We start from the raw sequence: 16606 nt of genomic DNA on the forward strand, positions 1-16606 counted from the left end.
CAAACAGTGGTTTTATTTTTTTGATTCATCATATTTTGTTGTTCAACTGTCTTGGATCGGCTTGCTTCTAATCGATCCATTAATAAACATCACCAGGTACAAAGCTTGCTCATAAGTGAGACCAGTTATTTTAAATTTGTTCATTTGTTGAAGACGTACTATAAGGCTAGAGGGACATCAAACTTGAAGACAACAACTTTGATCCTTGCAGTGTAAGAAGGCTGTTTTTATAGGACCAAAAAAGAATACCGTAGATGCTTTTATGAAATTAGGCCATGATACCATCGGAGCGCTTCAAGTCTCAATTGCCTTTTCTAACTCCTTATGTCATTTTTGGCATATAATTTCAAAGCCTTTTTTTATCTCCACCACATTTCCTTAGCCTGATTTTTTAGTCTTGGACAACATGTCCATTTAGTAGGAGGATGCGGCCATGCATGAACAATAATTTTTCACCTGTTAAGAAGCACGGTCATATTTACTATACCTAATAATAAGCTAAGGAGTGCTTCTGGCGGTTGGTCACACAACTTTGCAATAACAAAAAAAACCTATGCTTTCTATGAATTAACCCACAATGCACACTCAACTCATATCTGAACCATTATTTTGCATTTTGTCGGAAACCCCTTGACTTTTTAGGTAATTCACCTGCGAATCATATTTAAGTGAAATAAATGATTTTTTAAATTATCATATCTTTTAAACCTTTACTCCGATTTTAATATTTTATATATGAAATTTGATTAGAATTGTGTACAATTTGAATATGATGTTATTTTTACCTGTTAAATATTTTCTAAATATTATTTTGGAAGCAAACTTATAATATGTAGCACATGGTCCGTTTTTCAACGCACTGGCGGCGGTCCGGATTTCAAATAAACACGCACTAAAACCATATAGAGACGAAAGAAAACATCGATAACCACGCACGCACACCTCTGAAAAATCTCGCAAGGGAAAAACAACAGATTTCTCATCGCGAGAGAGCATGATCCATTTTTCTTTCGTACCGTGGCGATCCGGATTACAAATAAACACCAACTAAAACCATATAAAGACGAACAAAAACATCGATAACCATGCATGCACACCTCTGAAGAACCTCGCAAAGGAAAAACAACAGATTTCTCGTTGCGAGAGCGAGAGAGAGATGGGGAGAGTGGGAGAGAGAGATGCCTTAGGATTAACCACATTCAGACACACTTTAATTTGTGTGAACATTGAGGCTACCGCCGACAAGGGTGAGAAGGATAAGCGGCAATACAAATGTGATGCTCCGCTAAAATAAAGGATGTGTACCTATTGTGGTTTTGCGTGATGGATATTGAGTTAAGAGCGTGTGTTGTTTTTTCTCCCGTTGCAACGCACGGGCTCTTTTGCTATTGCTACTATATATATATATATATATATATATATATATATATATATATATATATATATATATATATATATATATATATATATATATATATATATATCTTTCCCTAATAATAAAGCACGCATTGACTCCATGGGTTCACCGTCATAATATGCTTCTTCCCGTGAATTTACGCTTTCAGTTTGAATTTAAAACATATGCGCGTGGTGGTACTAAAAATCCGTCATACCAGTTTATATACGTGAAGTCAGTCTCGATCAAAATTTACATCCGTGTCGATCAAACAATCTGTTGGGCCCTCAAATCTCTCCACGCCTGGCCTCTCTTATGGGCCATGGATGGGCCTTTTATTTTGGACCGTGAGCCACGCTGGAAAAAAATGGTAAAGTTGGAGATTGAACTCGTGACTTCGAGCCCTATCGAATTGGTAGCGACTACGACCAGCTGAGCTATCGTTATTTGATGTTCAATAATACCACCTCGCTCATTTAGATATACTTATACCAGTTTGTGTAGGACATGCATGCTTCACGTAATATCAACAAGAAGCCTTATAGACAACAGTGTGAATTGTCGGTATGAAGGAAGGATGTATCTCCATATTTAACAAAATTGCGGGCTGTCTTTGGGGTATTAAAAAAGAAAGGATGAGGCTATTAAAAGGGAAGATTATGGGCTCCCCTGTGATGAGGGGGTATAAAGGAAGGAAGGAAGGATCTTCATGGTCAAACGGAATTGTGGCTGTCTTTGGGCTATAATGAAGGTTTGGGCGAACTAAAATGGAAGAATAAATTCCTGGAACGGAATTGTGGGATGTCTAATTCCTATTAAAAAGGAAAGGATGAGGCGAACTAAAAGGAAGGATGGAACTTTGGGCTGCAAGTATATTCACATGCGCGATGATGGACGTGCACGCACATACCCGATATTCGACCGTGCTTTTTTCAGGCCTTCAACAATTAGACCTCTTTTAGCCGAACACATACGAGCACAACAACAATAAAATTCCATTCAGATAAACAAGAGCTTGACTCGCGCTTCGTGAATAATTAATTTTGCCTTTCATTCCATGTCAATCGTCTCAAGCCTACGTCGCATTCAATTTATGAATTTTTAATTACTCACACCAATATACTCATCTAGATGTCGTCAACCTCCTAGACTATGTCCCAGGTCCGACCGTTATTCTTGTTCCCGTGCACCGCGATCCATGCCATTCACGGACGTGAACTAGAGGTTGCAAATTCTATCATCACATCGACGTAGTCATTGAAATGTTGCTCCTATGTAATATTTCGTGTCACTTTGTTAGACTGGTTCATAAGAGTTTAGATCAGTGAGCCTCAAGTTATTACAGTTTCAAAGCCCTCTCACACCATGAATAGAATATCAATAGTTGACATTACTCCACTACTCCTTCAACCCCTTTCCTTCCAGAACTAGGAAATCCATGAACGCATTAATTGTTTTTGCAAAGACAGTATGGTTGAAAACACAAATCTTTTTGATTTTGGGAATAATTCACGTCGATCAAAAATTAAATAATAATTATTATATTAGTTTATGTTAAGAAAATTATTTTCTTCCGTTGCAACGCACGGGCATTTTTGCTAGTATATATATATATATATATATAATATATATATATATAATATATATATATATATATATATATATATATATATATATATATTTAATGCAACTTTTGTATCTGGGATGGCTTATTTGATTGAGTTGTGATTCCTTGCTCCAGCAATCAGGTCCTTTAATCGCAAGACTAACAATTATTTCAATTTCACTTAATCATCATTCTAACTTGAAACTTATCAAAACAATTCTAACTTTACAATATGTAAATGCAAGCTCACGTGTAATATAACTCACAGTAAAGCAGCCAAGCGCCGACACGACTGGGGTGGCATGTTGAACTAGAGAACTTGGACCTGTGGGGTCTTGAGCTCCCCCCTTTTTTGAACACATCTTGAGCCCTTCTTATATTGAGCTAGATGCATGTAATTTTATTATCCCGATGCAACGCACGTGCATATTTACTAGTTTAATTTAAAAGTTAAACATGGCAGAATTCCCCTTGTACCCACTAGTTAGCTAGACTAGGTGTATGACAGCCGAGACCCAGGGGTCTAGTCAGCAGCAGTTGACCAGTCATAGTTCACTAGTCAACAGGGTCCAAGGGCCCACATGTAATAGACTCATATGCTAAACAAAACTTAACTGAAGTAGTAAAAACATCTGAAAAGAAGGGGGGCAATGGTCAGCGACTAATCCCCAATGAACAAAACCAGCCCCCGTCGTGCAGACGCTAGGCGGCGGCGCTAGCTGTAAGCGGTCGGAGGGGGCGACAGTGGCCAGAGGCTAGCGGGGCAAGCTGCAGCGGCGTTGGCAGTAGCAGCAGAGGGCAACAACGATGGCAGTAGAGGGCGAGGGAGCGCTGGCAGGGGCTAGCGGGGTGCGACCAACAACGCGCGTGGGGGGCAGGGGCGGGGTGCAGCAACAGTGCAGCAGGAGGCAGTGATAGCAATAGTAAGCAGTGGCAGTAAGCGGGCAGCGGGGCGAACATGGGAGCGGCCACTCGCGCGCGGGGGCGCGGCCACTCGCATGACTGGCGGGGTGTAGGCGGCAGCACAAGCGGGCGTGACCATAGGCAGGAGCAAGCGGTAGGAGCAACACGTACGTGTAAGTGGAAGCGGAAGTCCGACCATGGTGGACACCGGCGGCATACGGCGCATATCGAAGGAAGAAAGAGGGGGAATCGACACAGGAGCTCACCGCAGAGCTCATGAACGAGGTTAGGGATCGCAGGGGTGTCCGAATGTGACAAACTCAATGACAAAATGTAGCGTCCGTGGGAGAAGACGACGACGATGCCAAGTGTACGGGGCGTCCTAGCTCGAGCCCTTCGGCGAGGGTGAAGGAGACGGCGATGGCGGAGCTCCTGGATATCTTCTCAGGTGTTGAGCTGTACGGTGGCCGCGGTGGGCTATGACGACAATGGAAACCTTGGCTCGGCCTTGTGCGGGAGGGAGAGACACGACGCGAGGAGGAAGGGGGATAGGGTGGCGCTAGGGTTCCGGGGAGGGAGTGGGTGCTCGGGGTCTTATAGGGCGTCGGAGGGTGGCGGATGGCTGCCACCGCGGCCATGGTGCCACGAATGGCCGCCACGCCCTGCCTCCTCTACAAAGGAGGGAGATGAGTGGGGGGAGAGGTGGGCTAGGTCTCCCATTTGTCAGATGGGCCAATATGCCCAGTAGTTTAGGTCCTTCCCCTTCTTTTTTTTATTTCTTGTTGTGCATTCATTTCTTTATTTTTATAGCAATGGATTTTTTTAAAATACGGAACTTGGTCCAAAATTAGTGTTGCAACTTTAGGCACTGCCACAAAAGTTTTGGGGGTTTATTTGAATTTTTTTATTTTGTTTAGAAAGGTAATTACTTAAATGGGGCTATTTTGGGTACCGTCTTCATATCCAGGGCCATTTTAAACCTTATAAAAATGTTTGTTAATGCATGACAATTATCTAATGAATATTTGCAGCCTAATGAACATTTTTGTTGGACAGTTTGAAGAAATATAAATTTGACTTTCAATTTTAATTTGAATTTGAGTTCAATTTTGAGCAAGTGGTACTTAAGCTTGAAAACATGATGACTTGGCAATACTAGAGGGGAGATTACTGTAGCATGATTATCAGGGTGTTATAGGAGCAGCATACGCCACTTGCTGACCACACAGAACTAGCCGTAGCACCAACGGTGGTGCAATCCCAGATCAACCCAAAGGCCTGATACGTCCATTTTGCATCATGCTTTTATATTGATATTTATTGCATTATGGGTTGTTATTACAGATTATAGCACAATACTTATGCCTTTTCTCTCTTATTTTACCAGGATTACTGATGACCCAAAAGTATAGGGGATCTATCGTAGTCCTTTCGATAAGTAAGAGTGTCGAACCCAACAAGGAGCAGAAGGAAATGCCAAGCGGTTTTCAGCAAGGTATTCTCGGCAAGTACTGAAATTATCGATGACAGAAAGTTGTGTGATAAGATAATTCGTAACGGGTAACAAGCAACAAAAGTAACTAAGGTGCAGCAAGGTGGCCCAATCCTTTTCGTAGCAAAGGAGAAGCCTGACCGAACTCTTATATAAAGTAAAGCGCTCCCGAGTACACATGGGAATTGTTGTCAAGTTAGTTTTCATCAAGCTCATATGATTCGTGTTCGTTACTTTGATAATTTGATATGTGGGTGGACCGGTGCTTGGGTGCTGCCCTTCCTTGGACAAGCCTCCCACTTATGATTAATGCCTCTTGCAAGCATCCGTAACTATGAAAGAAGAATTAAGATAAATCTAACCATAGCATGAAACATATGGATCCAACCAGCCCCTTACGAAGCAATGCATAAACTAGGGTTTTAGCTTCTGTCACTCTACCAACCCATCATCTACTTATTACTTCCCAATGCCTTCCCCTAGGCCCAAATAATGGTGAAGTGTCATGTAGTCGAGGTTCACATAACAATACTAGAGGAGAGACAACATACATCTCATCAAAATATCGAACGAATACCAAATTCACATGATTACTTATAACAAGACTTCTCCCATGTCCTCATAAACAAACGTAACTACTCACAAAGCATATTCATGTTCATAGTCAGAGGAGTATTAATTATCATTAAGGATCTGAACATATGATTTTCCACCGAATAAACCAACTAGCATCAACTACAAGGAGTAATCAACACTACTAGCAACCCACGGGTACCAATCTGAGGTTTTGAGACAAAGATCGGATACAAGAGATGAACTAGGGTTTGAGAGGAGATGGTGCTGGTGAAGATGTTGATGGAGATAGACCCCCTCTCGATGAGAGGATTGTTGGTGACGACGATGGCTTCGATTCCCCCCTCCCAGAGGGAAGATTCCCCCGACAGAACAGCTCCCCCGGAGCCCTAGATTGGTTCTGCCCAAGTTCCGCCTCGAGATGGTGGCGCTTTGTCCCGAAAGCTTCCTTCTGATGTTTTCCAGGTCAAAACACACCATATAGCAAAGGATGGGCATCGGGGCCTACCAGGTGCCCACAAGACCGGAGGGAGCCCCCGGGGGTAGGGTGCGCCCTCCACCCTTGTGGATGGAATGTGGCCCCCCTCTGGTGCTTTCTTCGCGCAATATTTTTTATATATTCCAAAAATATGCTCCGTGAAGTTTCAGGACTTTTGGAATTGTGCAGAATAGGTCTCTAATATTTGCTCCTATTCTAGTCCAGAATTCCAGCTGCCGGCATTCTCCCACTTCATGTAAACCTTATAAAATAAGAGAGAAAAGGCATAAGGATTGTGATATAATGTGTAATAACAGCCCATAATGCAATAAATATTGATATAAAAGCATGATGCAAAATGGATGTATCAACTCCCCCAAGCTTAGACCTCGCTTGTCCTCAAGCGAAAGCCGAAATCAAAAAATATGTCCACATGTTTAGAGATAGAGGTGTCGATAAAGTAAAATACGAACATGAGGGCATCATGATCATCTTTAGAACAGCAACATATGTTGTCATATAATTTGTTATGCTAAAGTAACAATTCGTTCACAAGGTAAAGTATGAATCGGAAACTTCATTGAAAACTAACAAACTATGGTCTCAGTCATTGAGACAATTGCAATTTATCATAACATCAGAAAGAGTTAATATAAGAGTTTTCAGCAAGTCAACATACTCAACTATCATTTAGTCCTTCATAATTGCTAACACTCACGCGATATTTATGGGTTCAAAGCTTCAATCGGACACATAGAAAGATAGGGGATTATAGTTTCGCCTCCCAACCTTTTACCTCAAGGGTAATGTCAATAATAGTACTTTATGATGACCTACATTCGAGTGGATATACATATCCGGATTTCTCCAACACATAGTGCTTGCCAAAGGAAAATGTGTAAAAAGGAAAGGTGAAGATCACCATGACTCTTGCATAAGGGTAGAAGATAAAAGTAAAAGATAGGCCCTTCGCAGAGGGAAGCAGAAGTTGTCATGCGCTTTTATGGTTGGATGCACAAAATCTTAATGCAAAAGAATGTCACTTTATATTGCCGCTTGTGATAAAGAACTTTATTATGCAGTCCGTCGCTTTTATTTCTTCCATATCACAAGTTCGTATAAAGCTTATTTTCCTCACACTAATAGATAATACATATTTAGAGAGCAATTTTTTACTGCTTGCACTGATGACAACTTACTTGAAGGATCTTGCTCAATCCATAGGTAGGTATGGTGGACTCTCATGGCAAAACTGGTTTAAGGGATGTTTGGAAGCACAAGTAGTATCTCTACTTGGTGAAAAGAATTTGGCTAGCAAGAGAAGGAAAGGCAAGCTCAACATGTTGGAGGATCCATGACAATATAACTTCTATTCGGATATAAGAAAACATAACTCATTATGTTGTCTTCCTTGTCCAACATCAACTTTTTAGCATGTCATATTTTAATGAGTGCCCACAATTACAAAAGATGTCCAAGATAGTATATTTATGTTGGTGAACGTTGCAGAAAACAAAAAAATTTCCTACGGTTTCACCAAGATCCATCTAGGAGTTCATCTAGCAACGAGTGATCGGATGCATCTACATACCTTTGTAGATCACGAGCGGAAGCGTTCAAAGAACGGGGATGAGGGAGTCGTACTCGACGTGATCCAAATCACCGGAGATCCTAGCGCCGAACGGACGGCACCTCCGCGTTCAACACACGTACGGTCAGCGTGACGTCTCCTCCTTCTTGATCCAACAAGGGGGAAGGATAGGTTTGATGAAGATCCAGCAACACGACGGCGTGGTGGTGGATGCAGCAGTACTCCGGCAGGGCTTCGCCAAGCTCTATGGAGGAGGAAGAGGTGTTGGAGAGGGAGAGGGAGGCACCAAAGGCATGGGTCGGTTGCCCTCCCTTCCCCCTCTATATATAGGGTCCCCAGGGGGGGGGGCGCCGGCCCTGGAGATCCAATCTCCCAAGGGGGCGGCGGCCTAGGGGGGGTGGAGTGCCCCCCAAGGCAAGTGGGGCGCCCCCCACCCTAGGGTTCCCAACCCTAGGCGCAGGGGGAAGGCCCAAGGGGGGCGCACCAGCCCACTAGGGGCTGGTTCCCCTCCCACTTCAGCCCATGGGGCCCTCCGGGATAGGTGGCCCCACCCGGTGGACCCTCGGGACCCTTCCGGTGGTCCCGGTACAATACCGGTGACCCCGAAACTTGTCCCGATGGCCGAAATAGCACTTCCTATATATAATTCTTTACCTCCGGACCATTCCGGAACTCCTTGTGATGTCCGGGATCTCATCCAGGACTCCGAACAACTTTCGGGTTACTGCATATACATATCTCTACAACCCTAGCGTCACCGAACCTTAAGTGTGTAGACCCTACGGGTTCGGGAGACATGTAGACATAACTGAGATGGCTCTCCGGTCAATAACCAATAGCGGGATCTGGATACCCATGTTGGCTCCCACATGCTCCTCGATGATCTCATCGGATGAACCACGATGTCGAGGATTCACACAACCCCGTATACAATTCCCTTTGTCAATCGGTACGTTACTTGCCCGAGATTCGATCGTCGGTATCCCAATACCTCGTTCAATCTCGTTACCGGCAAGTCACTTTACTCGTATCGTAATGCATGATCCCGTGACCAGAAACTTGGTCACTTTGAGCTCATTATGATGATGCATTACCGAGTGGGCCCAGAGATACCTCTCCGTCATACGGAGTGACAAATCCCAGTCTTGATCCGTGTCAACCCAACAGACACTTTCGGAGATACCCGTAGTATACCTTTATAGTCACCCAGTTACGTTGTGACGTTTGGTACACCCAAAGCACTCCTACGGTATCCGGGAGTTACACGATCTCATGGTCTAAGGAAAAGATACTTGACATTGGAAAAACTCTAGCAAACGAACTATACGATCTTGTGCTATGTTTAGGATTGGGTCTTGTCCATCACATCATTCTCCTAATGATGTGATCCCGTTATCAATGACATCCCCATGTCCATAGCCAGGAAACCATGAATATCTGTTGATCAACGAGCTAGTCAACTAGAGGCTCACTAGGGACACATTGTGGTCTATGTATTCACACATGTATTATGATTTCCGGATAATACAATTATAGCATGAATAATAGACAATTATCATGAACAAGGAAATATAATAATCATTTTATTATTGCCTCTAGGGCATATTTCCAACAATTTATATGTGAAGCCTATCTTTCTTTATTACTTCCTATTAATTGCAACAATGACCAAAACTATGTTTGTCAACTCTCAACAACTTTTATTCATCATACTCTTTATATGTGAAGTCACTACTTCCCATAAGGTCAATATATGATCTTTTTATTTCTCTTTATTCTTTCTTTTATTTAATTCCCTCAAGATCATAGCAAGATAACAAAGCCCTCAACTCAAAACTACTCTTTATTGTATATAACTCTGTAAGTGCATCTAGTGCCCCTTAGTGATTTTGGTGTATTGAAGACTTATATGTTAAGAGACTGATGCATTTGTGAGTGTACACAGGTCTATAAGTCTATGAGGAGTTTGATATTTACAGAGAAAGTTGACCCCTAAAAATGAATGTCTTTAACTGAAGACTTTGGATTTCTGAAGACTTTGAAAGTGAAGAAATTGGTGTGACCGTGGAGACTTGATATTCATGTGAGGAACATGAAGCGTGAAGACTTTTGTTTTCGCAGTTTCATTTTCCCTTTCTTGAGTCATAGGAAACACCGTACTGTTAAAGGGGGTCGAGGTAAAACTAATGAAAAGTTTCCAGGTGATGCTCAACTCAAAATCCTACACCTGCCAATCCCTTCGAGTGAAGCCATTGGAAATCTCATGTAGTTCAGTCAATTTCTTCAGTGACAGAGACAGTTCTTCTGCTCTCTGAGGAATTTGTTCTGACTGAGGAGTTAGGAATTCGCCAGTGCGGATTGTCTGCAAGTGAGGAACATGATAGCCCTGAGGAATTTGAACCTCAAATTTCCGCTGTTGTTGTGCTATGCGCCAGCTGTCCCAAAATATCTTATCCACCTAATGGTCATATCATTAAAGGGCATTTATGTCTTATCATGTCGGGCTGCTCCCTAGGCTATAAATAGCCGCCCCTACAACCACTAGCTGGTTGGCTGCTCCGCGAGAAACTGACACTTGTCATTGAGAGCATCCCATCCTCCGAGAACTTTGAGAAAAAATCATCAAGTGAGGAAAAACCCAAAACCCCAAACCGAACACCTAAGAACCCAAGTGATTGAGCATCACTGAAGAGATTGTTCCTGTGTGGAACTGACGCTTGTTACCTTTGAGGACTGTGCATCCTCCAGACGGTTAAGCGTCATGGTCTAGAGCATCCACGAGGAAATTGTGGATCGCCGGGTGACCGAGTTTGTGAAGGTTTGGAAGTCACCTGAAGACTTACCACGAGTGATTGGACGAGGTCTGTGTGACCTTAGTTCAAGGAGAATACAGTGAGGATTGTGTGTCCGGGACTGTTTGTCCTCAAGTTTAAATACCTAGCCGTTCTAACCAGATGTACAACTATCACAGCAGTTGGAACTGGTCTACCAAATCTTTGTCTTCACCGAGCTAACTGGTTCTATTTCCTCAACCCTTTCATTTCTTCATTACTGTGTTGTGCACCTGTTCATATCTATTTGAAGACTTTGACTGAAGACATTCTCAATTTCCTTAGTTCAATTTCTTCAGTCTGTTTGTCTTCATTCTGTTTTATCCTGTGCTTACGATTTCTGTACTCTGTGTTTGTTTCCAATTCATCATGAAGTCCATGCTTATGTTATGTCATGTCTGCATCTGAGTACTTATTCTGCTACAAGTAATTCTTTGCTTAGGAATTTCCTCACCCTGAAATTCCTCAGTGAAGAATTCATAAAAATCGCCTATTCACCCCCTCTAGTCGACTTAACGCACTTTCAATTGGTATCAGAGCAAGGTACTCCCTTGTTCTGTGTGATTTTGGTTTAACCGCCTAGAGTTTTAGTTATGTCGACCGCATGTATGATCAAGGTCTCTGCTGGGTGTCCTACCGTCGATGGGACGGACTACCCCTACTAGAAGAATAAGATGCACATGCATCTTGAGGCAATTGACAATAATCTCTGGTACGTTGTGGAAAATGGCGTTCCCTCTGTCACTCCTACCATCAACACTACAGATGTGAAGAGATTCAAGCAACTCGACTCTCAAGCGAAGAACATCATATGTGGCCATCTGAGCAAAGGGCAGTATGGTAGAGTGAGTGCTTTAGAGACAGCAAAGCTTATCTGGGGCAGGCTGTCCAAGGTCAACGAAGGAGTCTCAACACAGCATGACTCTCGAGTTGACGTTCTTCGCAATCTCTTCAACCGCTTCAAAAGACTTGACAATGAAAATGTTCAGCAAACCTTTGATCGCCTCACTGACATTTCAAATGAGCTTCAAGCACTTGGTGCCTCTGACATCACCGACCACGAGGTGGTGAAGAAATTGCTTTGATCGATTGATTTCTCATTTGACACCCTTGCACTGATGATACAAGAACGTGCAGACTACAAGTCACTTGATCGCGCTGATATCCTCGAGAGGGTAAACACTCATGAGTTCCAGCTTGTTGAGAAGAGAGATCTCTATGGACTAAGCTATGGTAGATCATGAGCTCTAAAGGCCAAGGCAGTGTCTGAATCTGAAGGTGAAGATTCTGATAGCAGCCTTGGTGATCCTGAAGAACTGAGCCAGGAGCTAGCAATGCTCGTGAGGAAATTCCAGAAGTTCTCAAGACGTGATCGTTTTGGAAAATCCTCAAGAAGTGATGACTTAACATCAGATTCCTCATCCCGTGATTACAAGAAGAGACTTTGCCACAAATGCAAGAAACCCGGTCACTACATTCAAGATTGTCCTAAGTTGGAAACGGAATCAAAGAAGAAGAAGTACAAGGACTACAGTTCTGATGATTCAAAGAAGAAGAAGAAATCTTCAAAGTCCTCTTCATCAAAACCTTCAAGGTCTTCATCTCACAAGAAGAGCAGCTCCAAGAAGGCTTGTGCATTCATTGGCAAGGAAATGGACTCTGAGGCTGAATCTGAAGAAAATGAGGAAGAGGAGGCATCTGAGGAGTCAGACTCTGGTGTGGCGAGCCTAGCCCTCGCTACTGCGTTCGTTAGCAAGTCCATCTTCAACTCTAAGGAAAAGGACCTCCCCAACACCACTAACGACGACAATGATGACTATGCTCCCGCCTATTGCTTCATGGCAAAAGGTGCAAAGGTACTCAAATATCCCTCCTCTGAATCAAGTGAGGATGAATCTGATGAAAACCTCAAGCCTAGCTATTCTAAACTTGCTAAGATTGCTGTGAAACAACAAAAAGCTCTTGAAAAGGTTCAAAATATGGTAGACAAAAGCGATGATATGTTGGGTGAAGAAATGGATCGCACTAAAACTTTGACTGAAAATCTTCAGAGACTTCAGACTAAGTTTGATAACATTCAGAGTCATCATAACACTCTCTTATCTGATCATGAGAAGCTTTCTTATGAATTTCTTCAAAGAAAGCAAGATCTTGAGAAGTTAAGAGTGAGTTATGATGATCTTCAGAAGGAGCATGATCCATTACTTGCTCAACAGATCAGCGCTACTCAGGAAGAATTTATTCCTCCATGTTTGAAGTGCATTGAACGTGAATCTGCTAATTCTTCACCTGAAAGTTCAAATGCTTCTATTGCTGCAAATTCTTCACCTGTCCATGCTATCACTAATTCCTCATCTGAGGATGCTACTAGTATCACTAACCATGTAGGGCTGAAGGAATTGTATGTGACAGGCATGTACAAAAGCCTCAAAGGGTATCAGGCTCTTTCTGATGTGCTTAAGAAGCAGATCCTCAACAAGAACCCTAGAAAAGAGGGTATTGCCTTTGAGAGGAAACTCAATGCTGATGGGACCTACTAGAAGCCTGAGCAGTATCCCAAACCTCATGGGTTGCTGCAAAGGGACCTTCAGTGGATCCATCTACTTTATCTGGCTTTACATGTGAATCTTCATATTCTTCTGATGAGTCATTTGACTCCAACTATAAGTTGTTCAAAAATCAGAATGGTGAAGTATTTGCTAGATATGTTGGCACTAACTGCAAGAACGGTCAAAATCTGGGTTCCCAAAAGGTGCCTTTAAAGTCTTCAGGTGAATGCCATCATGACACCACCTGTGAAGAATAGGAACCCGGATCAAATTCTTCATATGGACCAAAGTCTTCATATGGATCCAAGTCCTCATACGGACCAAATTCCTCACATGGATCAAATTCTTCAAAAGGATCAAAGTCCTCATATGAACATCATCGTGCTAACACCTCTGTTTCGCAGGGAAAGGCTAAGGGTTATGGATATGTGCATTATTCCTCAAATCATTATGTTCATAAATCCTCGAAGAATTTCTCTACTTACTCATATGCTTACCCTAACCCCTATTATGTGAAACGAAGTGGATTGGCATCTATGCCACCTTTCTCTTATGGAGCTCGCAGGATGATGAACTCTTTACCACCCCTTCAGATGTGGGTGGTGAAGAAAAAGAACTAATCTCTTATGCAGGGTCAGGTCTCTAGACGAACCTAAACATCTGAAGAATTTGCTGGAGACCTGAATATACTTGAAAGGACGCAAGCTAATCATGAAGAAATGAATTTTCATTTCTCGCGTCCTCATACTACTTTACCTATTCTATCGCTTGATGAAATTGATCTGATGAATTTGATATCATATTCTTCACTGATGAAGTATATGAGTTTGTAAGCTGCACTAATTCATCTGCAGGATGATCAACCCAAAGCCACTTAGTGGGTCCTCGACAGTGGATGTACAAATCACATGAGTGGTGACAGGAGCTTATTGATGGACACTGCTTTATCTCCATCGCATCTGAAGCATATCACCTACGCTGACAAAGGCAAAACCAAGGTATTGGGTCTAGGTAAGGTTGCAATCTCAAAGGATCGACACATGGACAAAGTCATGCTTGTTGAGTCCTTAGGATTCAACCTCATGTCGGTCTCAATGCTTTGTGATCTTGATACGGTTGTTGTCTTTAGCAAGTATCATTGTGTTGTGATCATGGAAGCTGACAATTCCAAAGTCTTCGAAGGCTTTAGGAGAGGAGATTTGTATATTGTTGATTTCTCTACAGGACCACAACCAGCCACATGTCTACTTGGAAAAGCTTCAGAAGGCTGGCTATGGCATTGATGACTTGGTCATGCTGGCATGAGGAACTTGCACACACTCGCGAAGAAGAAGCATGTCATTGGCATCGAGGGTGTCAAATTCCTCAAGGACCATTTGTGTGGAGCTTGTGAAGCTGGAAAGATGACCAAGGCCAAGCATCCCTCAAAGACCATCATGACTACCACTCATCCATTTGAATTGCTTCACATGGATCTCTTTGGCCCTACTCATTATGCCACATTTACTAATGCTGCATCTTTATATGGCTTTGTCATTATTGATGACTATTCTCATTATACATGGGTGCATATCATCACTTACAAAACTGAAGTGCAAGAAGTCTTCAAATGATTTTCCTCGAGGGCTTCGACCAACTTTGGTGTGAAGATCAAGCACATCAGAAGTGGCAATGGAACTGAGTTCAAGAATACTGGTCTTGATGACTATCTTGATGAACTTGGTATTACTCACGAGTTATCTACTCCTTATACTCCTCAGCAGAATGGCGTCGTGGAGCGCAAGAACAGGACTCTTGTTGAGATGGCTTGCACTATGCTTGATGAGTACAAGACGCCTTCTCGCTTCTGGCCTGAGGCAATTGATACTGCGTGCCACATCATCAACAAGGTATATATTCACAAATTCTTCAGAAAGACCTCATATGAACTCCTCACAGACAAGAAACCCAATGTGAGTTATTTCAAAGTCTTCGGTGCTAAATGTTGGATTAGAGATCCTCATCACAATTCTAAATTTGCACCGAAAGCACATGAAGGTTTTATGCTTGGTTATGGTAAGGACTCGCACACCTACAGAGTCTTCAACACCTATCACCACAAGGTTGTTGAAACTATAGATGTGTGGTTCGATGAAACTAATGGCTCGCAAAGAGAGCACCTACCTCCTGTGCTAGATGAAATACCACCTGAGGAATCCATTAAGTTCAAGGCTACTGAGGATGTCATTCCTACCGAAGAATCTGCTGAAGAAGTCATTCCAGAACGTGAAGAACATCATGCTGGTGCACCTAAAGAAAATGGCTCTGAAGAAAATGCTGAGCAAATTCCTCATCGTCAACCAGCTCATCCTCGCGTTGCTAATGAAGTGCAGATTGAGAGAATCATCAATGACATCAAAGCACCAGGTCCTCTCATACACTCAAAAGCTTCACATTTGTCTAACTTTTGTGGGCACTTTGCTTTCGTCTCTATCACAGAGCCCACTAAGGTAGATGAAGCATTTCTGGAGCCTGAGTGGATTCAAGCTATGCAAGAAGAATTACATCAGTTCGATCTCAACAATGTCTAGAAACTTGTCAAGCGACCAGACCCTCGCAAGCAAAATATCATTGGCACCAAATGGATCTACTGTAACAAGCAATATGAAAATGGCCTTGTGGTGAGGAATAAGGCACGGCTTGTAGCTCAAGGCTACACACAGGTTGAAGGAATAGATTTCGATGAAACTTTTGCACCTGTTGCTAGACTTGAAGCTATTTGCATATTACTTGCTTATGCTAACCATCATAATATCATCTTATATCAAATGGATGTGAAAAGTGCATTCCTCAATGGTAAGCTTGAGGAAGAAGTATATGTTGCTCAACCCCCAGGTTTTGAGGATCCAAAACATCCTGACAAATTCTTCAGACTCAATAAGGCCCTCTATGGCCTCAAGCAGGGCCCTCGGGCATGGTATGATACCTTGAAGGAATTTCTCATGAAGAAAGGCTTCAAACCCGGTTCACTTGACCCAACTCTCTTCACCAAAGCTTATGACGATGAATTATTTGTGTGCCAAATATATGTTGATGATATCATCTTTCGTTGTACTGACCAACGTTACAGTGATGAATTTGCCTATATGATGAGTGAAGAATATCAAATGTCTATGATGGGAGAATTGAAATTCTTCTTAGGTCTTCA

The sequence above is a fragment of the Triticum aestivum genome, chromosome 2A (genome assembly GCF_018294505.1).
Source record: "Triticum aestivum cultivar Chinese Spring chromosome 2A, IWGSC CS RefSeq v2.1, whole genome shotgun sequence".
Taxonomy (NCBI): domain Eukaryota; kingdom Viridiplantae; phylum Streptophyta; class Magnoliopsida; order Poales; family Poaceae; genus Triticum; species Triticum aestivum.